We start from the raw sequence: 6,000 nt of genomic DNA, 5'->3' as shown, positions 1-6,000 counted from the left end.
TTCAGGGAAGGGAAGAAGAGTGCTTTTTCCTTTTTGTCTTTGTTAAAACAGTCAGAAAGCTCTAGGACATTTCAGGGGGAAAATCCATCCCATGACTGCTTTGGAAATTGTAAATATCTTAAATGGGGAAAAAATCATTATCAGAATATTTCCTGGTATACATACTAGCAGGAAATTGAGCAATTGATTCAAATAGTAAGAGTCAAATTTTGATATAGGCTTTGAAAATCTGTGTTTAAATAAGCATGCAAAATCACATGTATTGATAAATGGCATTATTCTCCCATGCAAATTATATTTTCATGTCATAAAGGGTATGATACCTGAATGTTTTATATACAAAATTCATGTGTGCATCCAGATTGCGTTATGTTGGGCACAAGTGGCTGCGCACTACAAGTCACGTACAAATTTCAAACCATTTTTAACACTTCCTGCTGGAAAAGAATTGTTTGTACTGTCAAAGTCAGATACTGAAATGAATAAGGTACTGTTTATAGATTAAATATTGCTGAATATCATAATTTGTTTTTATTACTTGCATCTTGGAAATACTAGCAAGCCAGTGGAATTACTTATAGGATATAAAATCAAGGCAGGATCGAGGGTTTGAATCCTAAAAAATTTGTCTTAGTCTGTAACCTTGGTTACAATGGAAAAAAAAGTGTAAGAGCAAAAATCTGTGTTTAATTTCAGAAAAAATGTAAAAAGAAGTTAAGAGCATTCAGACTGTATATTTGGGGGTTGGAATATATTTTATCTTAGTGAGTCTGTGCAGGTAGGAACTTGGCTATATATATTTTTTGTTTGTTCTTAACACTTATGGAAAATCATTTTAAGTTACAATAAGAGTTCTGCAAGCAGCTGAGCAGCTCAATAGCCATTAAAATAAGAGGAGGTTCAGGGAGCTTACCACTGGAAATGATTGAACTTGAGCTATTTGAATTATTTGAATTTCTAGCTTTAGCAATAATTTAGTTAAGTACCATAGACAGTCATAAATACTAACTGGCACAGTCTTGATTTGATCTCTTAAAGACCTGGATTAGCAACCACGGTGAGTCAAAATTTGTCTTTCCAAAACAGTAGCATAGTGTTAAGTAAAATTGCCACGCTATAATAATATTTGAATTATTGTGCTTCACATTAGTTGAGTTTGATTGCTAATTTTTTAAAACTTCGAACATTACTACTTAAAATTCATTCCATGTTTGTTATTTTTTAGTATGTCTTTATTTTAGTTTCTATAACTTTATTTAAAATATTAATTTTATTTTGGTGAAAAAGTGTATTTACTGAAGATATCTCAAATCATTATCATTCCAATAAGCAACATTTATTTCATATGAATAAGTGGAAAAAAAGTCTAGCATGAGTCATTCAAATTAACCATCGTGTCTTCCCCATTTATCTCTCTCGTATACCTTCCATTTAAACGTCAGCAACTATCTTGCAAAACTTTTCTTTGAAACTGGGTTAAAATATCATTTGACCTGTAAGCCTCCGAGGCATATATTTGCAACTGATGTGAAAGAGTCACTGTGAACAAGTCCCATTAACATTCATGAGAGCTGTGTGGCAAATACCTTGTGCAGCAAGTTGAGAATATACCCTAAAGGCTGATGAAACAATAAGGTCCTGTGTTTTTTAAATGTACTTAGCTGAAATGTGAAACATCTGGTCATTGATCCACTTCTCAGGTGCAAAGCATGATGTATTGCAACAGCACCTCGCTATCTCTTCCCTTGGAGATGCATCTTCTGCTACTGCAGCAGATGCTGTGCAATGAATGCTCCCTCTGCGGTTGTTAGGCCACCCAGCTAATTATAATATTGTAATTAGCTGAGTTCTATATCTTTAACAAGTTCTCTACAGACATTAAAAGATGGAGAGGTTCCAGTTTTAGATCTCCTTATTGAGAGAGTTACCACTGCGTGTCCCTCTGCCATTTTTGGTTTTGCTTTCCTGTATTCTTTAGCCACTAAGTCTGTTGAGAGTTGTGTGGTCGTCACTTCAGTGCCTAAGCAAAAATACACCCAAAAGTATTTCCTCAAGACACAAGCCCCACCAGAGAATTTAAAGGGCTAGAATAAGGGGAGCAATGTGTACGTTACTTTGTGTGAAGCTAGCGTATCTAGGGATAAGACTGCCAAGGGTGGAAATATTGTTCTTAGCCAGTGGTCCAAAACTTGGCATATGGCTATACAGCACAAGTCAGAGGATGAGGTGCTTTAAGTTCTCCTTTGCTCAGCCCTGAGCTTTACGTAGCTATGTGAATGAATGGGACCTCTGCCATAATTTAGAAGGCTGCTCAAATTTACATCAAGAGACCAAAACTACAGCTGGGAAAGACAGTGGCATAGAAGCATTCTAGCTTGAAATTCTTTTCTCCAGCATGTTGTCAGCTCTTTTACTTCAGGTCATGAGTACATTTGTCCTTAACCAAGTGATACTGTCCTGCAATCTAGTTGGTGTATGTCAGAAAAGACTAAGATTTCCATGAACCACAGAATGGCATCAACTATAAACATGAAGTATGTGAGAATAGTGGCACTCACCCAGAGACTGGAACTCTAATTATGTCAGAATAACAAACAGGGTTTGCTATGAAACTTTCAAAAAATGCAAAGCTTTAATATTGTTGGGCTGTGATATGTCTGTCCTATAGCAGGAATGGGCAAGATACAGACGACAGGCCGAATTAGGCCTGCCAAGCCATTTGATCCAACCCACCCTGCCGAGACCTCAAGGCTGTTCAGAGTGGCTGGCAGCTCCTCCCTATCCCCCCACCACAGGCCCATGATGCCTAGAGGGAGAAGGCAGCCATTTTGAACAGTGAGGCGCATCGCTGGCAGGGAGGCAGGGTGGGAGAGACTTCGCATGCACCACCACCGCCAGGGGCACGTGGTGCATAGAAGGAGCTGCCAGCTGTTCAAAATGGCTGGGGGTTCCCTCTAGGTGCCACACAGGCCTGGTGGGGGGAGAGAGAGTTCACAAACTCCACTGCCCCCAGGCCTCTCTCCCAGCTCTGATGATTGGCCTGGGGGCAGGAAGCGCATAAAGTCTCTCGCCCCTCCAGGGTCATGTGTCCCTGAGCAGTGCACGGAGGGATCCTCCTTGAGCAGCCTGGGGCTGCTTCAAGAGGGAGCCTGCCTCAGAGATGCTGTTAGGCTGCTGTCCAGGAGCCACCTAAGGTAAGTGAGTTCCAACCAGCCCCTGTCTCCAGCACCCCATCCCCTCCCATTTCCCAACTCCCTGCCCCAGGTTGCTACCCCTTTCTGCCCTCAGTCACCATCCAAATCCTCTGCACACACATTCCACCCCAGGTCACAATTCCCTCACAGACCCTGCACTCCCTGGTACACGCTTCCCCGAGATCAAAATTCACTCCTGCGCCCCAGTTCCCAGCCCCGAGCTCTCTTCTTTACACAACCTCCATCCCAAACCTTAGACCCCTTCCATAGAGAATTGAGGCCCTTGATCACTTTCCAAAATCTCAGTGTGGCCCCATCAAAAATATTGCTCACCCCTACCTTGTAGGCTGGAATATTTTGGAATTAGTTTATTTTCTCTCGCTGATTTTTGAGCCCATTATTTTGAGTTCAGACACTGGCTGAACCTGTCTGTAGGACACTTCCTATATCTGTGCCATCAAATGTTTATAAATGTCCAGGTCACTTGGAATATTAGTGCTGTATTTTCCACTTGTTTGTTAATACTGGTCTCAGTATCAAGGAGGCTGCTGGTCCTGCCTCCCACATGTTTACTTGAGATTGTTCTAATGGTTTGGCTCTGAAATCTTAACTCTTGGTACTTCTGACTTGTCTAAAAAGAGAGAGAGAGAAACAGACAGACAGACAGACTCACACACAAAATGAAAGTTATATGTGGAAGACACAAATGGCCTTTCAAGGCCTATCTATCTATGCTTTACTGCATTTGAAGAGCTCCAGACAAATTATTTCACCTGGTCATCTGTTTATTCACTTGAAGTATAGTCAACATGACATCTAGACACTTTAACACAAAAAGAAATAAAATACATTACTTACCTGCATCAATTAGCACAAAGCTACAGTTTACTGACACAGCTGCTTCTCGTGATGCATCACTAGTTAGGAAACAACATGAAACATGAAACAAATAACCAAATAATTAGCAAAATAAATGTACCTTACCTGGTGTCTTAAAGGCTGCCAAACTCACTTATCTGGGTCCTCTAATGGTAGCTTTTTCTATGCTGTGGTTTGGTGGTGGGTTTTTGTTTTGTTTTGTGTAAATGCCTAGTAATCCTTTATAAAATATACCAGAAAATATGTATAAACCATCTTGCCCACTACCTTTCATATATGCGAACTCTACTGATACATCTCCTTAAAGGAGATATAACAAAGCACATACACAATATAGGAAACAGAATTTGAAGGCACTTCTGTTTCATCACATTTACATGTGTTCAGTTTGGTAACAATACTTCAGGTAGGAATAGATGGTACCATTTGGCAAAGGTTGCAGGGCAAATGCTTCTTCTTTCTATCCCATATCTCTTCCTCCTTGTAAATATTACCACACACACATATAACTGACTCTTAATTGTTCCTATATATTAAATAATGATGAAAAATGTATGATTCTAGCTATTGAGGTGAGATATTTTCAGCTGGTACAATTTCCACTAGATGGCATTACAGTCAAACAATTAAGAAAACAAAAATTCTTTTAAGTTGAAGGCACACCTATGCACACTATCTGAACTGAATTTGGAAACACTATGATTGGTCTAAGTTCAGGTGTCAGCACATGTAGTGAAACAGTGATGTTACAATGGTAAACTACTAAAAGAATACTTGCACTATTTGCCACTTTTTACGTGAGGGTTTTCTTGTGCCTATGCACATTTCTATCAGCTTTCTGGCATTTGATCACTAAACACGGGATGTAGAGTCAGAAATGATGCTGCTGGGTTGCCATGACATTTTAACCACTTTGAGCACAAAGCTACCAAAATTACAACAGCCAGGATAAAATGACTCTTTTGCAATCATATTACAGGCACTTTTTTTTTAAGTTTGTGATTCTTTTATGTGTAGCATCTTATAAGAAAACATGAAAATGGGACAAATCGGCCAAGTTCCATAATAGTAACATTGAGTATTTTGGGCAGGTTAGAGACTAATTAGAAAAGTGGAGCTGAGCCAAGGAAACAGAATATAATTGCATTTAGAATAAGGCATGTGGCTCGGATTACAGTCCTATGGATGAGTTTGATGGTCAGAGTTTACAATGCTGAAATCTGGGCAGTTGCCTAGAGATTTGGGCTCCAAATGCCAGGACTAAGCTGGTATTGTGTGATTTCTATCACTTTTGGTTAAAACCTCATTAAATTTAGCCTCCTCCGAACCTGAAGTAAAAAATAACCCTAAATCAAAACAAAAGGGCTGTTAGATTCAGATTCAGGGATTCACTTCCAAACACTCCCAGCCACCTGTCCAATCCTAAGGGACTCAGATTTGAGATTTGGTTTTGGTTTACGTGCGTGTGTGTATGGGGGGGGGGTCATCTTTAAAAAAATTCTATTATTTCTGTCTCTTTCAGAATTGGTATTTCTAGAAAAAATACTTTTAATGAGCTGTCTGTGTATGATTTTTTTAAATAATAAAATAAACGCTTTTGCTTAGCTGGTGGGTTTCTGAATTCTTAGTTATAGAAAAGATAGAATCAGCCAAGACTTAAGTTTGCCCCAAAAACAAATACTGAATCACTGAATATCTCATTTAGTTCGGCAGACAATTATGTTTTTTATGTTTTTCTTGCCCTTCATTTTTCACTTTATCCCTTACACAGACAGACCATATCACCGGTTCTGACAAACTTTCATCTCCCAAAGTATGTGGCAGTAGCTTTATCTTTTAGGTTTCATATAGATAATATTACTGAAACATTATCTAATTGAGCCTCACAACTGCACAAGAGGTTTTATTGTTATAGCCTTGCATGGAT

Source organism: Pelodiscus sinensis, chromosome 8, assembly GCF_052426305.1.
Source record: "Pelodiscus sinensis isolate ZL-2025 chromosome 8, ASM5242630v1, whole genome shotgun sequence".
Taxonomy (NCBI): domain Eukaryota; kingdom Metazoa; phylum Chordata; order Testudines; family Trionychidae; genus Pelodiscus; species Pelodiscus sinensis.
The sequence above is the reverse complement of the archived record's forward strand: the minus strand, read 5'-3'. Positions refer to the sequence as shown.